Raw genomic sequence first — 1,600 nt, 5'->3', positions numbered from 1 at the left:
GTTGGGGGGGAGTGGGAAGGTTGTATGTTTCCAACATGACCTGTGTGTATTTTGAAAATGTGTCAGGTGGTAATACGTACACCTGTGCACCAGCAACGGGATTTGTCAAGGATCCTTAACAAATCCCCTTGCTGGTGCATAGATGTACGTATTACCACCTGACACATTTTCAAAATACACAGGTCATGTTGGAAACATACAACCCCACACCCCTCTTCTGACCCCCCGCCATTCCCCTGCTAAAGCTGCATCATTTGCAGGGAGAGTAGGGCTGCAACGGAGGTCATAGTACCCCCTATCCCAGTGCTGACCGCTGTCTCCGTGGCAGCCCTAATCAGTACTCTCCCTAATGTGGCGCTGCTCAGCTGTATACTCTAGTTTGAGCAGCGGTGGGTGACTTACGCTTGTGGCAGCCGGCCCGGGTAAGGGGGTCGTTTGCTGTCGGGCAGCCCCAGATTAAACAACGGGACCGGCTGCCGTCTTGTCACACCGCCAGGCCGATCCGCCCCCTGCCTGCAAGTGCCGAATGCAGCTAGTGCTCGGCTAGATGAGAACTGCCCACTGCCCAATCAGAGCTGTTTCAGTGACAGGGGGCGTGCTTTCACATGGCTGAAAGCACGCCCCTGTCACAGAGGCACTTGTATAAGTGCCGCTTGCATTACTTTTTTTAATGGGCTTTTACTGCCCGATGGTCGACCCCGCCCCCCTGCTTCCGGCTCTGTCTCATTGATATCGGGAGGCACCTGGAGCGGTGCCTCCGAAACACAAATTTCTACTTTTTTTTTTTATGCATAAAAATTATTAAAATAATATAAAGCTAAAGCATATACTTATGACACATAATATGGCATATGGCACTTATGGCATATAATATGTGTCATAAGTATCTTCTTTGTGTTATTTTAATAATTAATGACAGGAGAGGCGCTGCCTCCCCTGACTGCACGTCCCTGCTGTCTAATGCCCCACGGGGTGTTCACCATACTGTCTAATGCCCCATGCGGTGTTCACCTGAGCCGGATCTTCAGAGAGCAGCATGGAACATTAGAATGAATAAAGGTTTCATTTTCTACGTTTGAAACGTAGGCTTTTCAATCTGGCAACACATTTTATATATACTGTGAGATTACTTATTAAATGACACCAAAAGAAGGTTTAAATGAATATACTGCAATAATAATACTTAATTTTAAAGCCGCTTATAGCGAGACGGAATTTTACTTTAGAAAAGAATGCTTTAACCTGATTATTGAGGAATATGTTGTGCAAGAAATTACATGTGTTATAAATGTGTTTTCTAAGGGTATGTGATTTAGAGGGTGTGATTGAAAATATGATTTATTTCAAAATGCCAAGAAATCAGCAGAGTGCTTCCCGGCTGCACTCTGTAGTTATAAGTCCCAAGAACGAAGCAGGAGACACACTATGGGGGTCATTCCGAGTTGTTCGCTCGCTAGCAGTTTTTAGCAGCCGTGCACACGCTATGCCGCCTCCCACTGGGAGTGTATTTCAGCTTAGCAGAAGTGCGAACGAAAGGATCGCAGAACGGCGGCAAACTTTTTTTGTGCACTTTTAGAGTAGCTCAATACCTACTCAGCGC

Source organism: Pseudophryne corroboree, chromosome 12 (assembly GCF_028390025.1).
Source record: "Pseudophryne corroboree isolate aPseCor3 chromosome 12, aPseCor3.hap2, whole genome shotgun sequence".
NCBI classification, from domain to species: Eukaryota; Metazoa; Chordata; class Amphibia; order Anura; family Myobatrachidae; genus Pseudophryne; species Pseudophryne corroboree.
Note: the sequence above shows the minus strand (reverse complement) of the source record.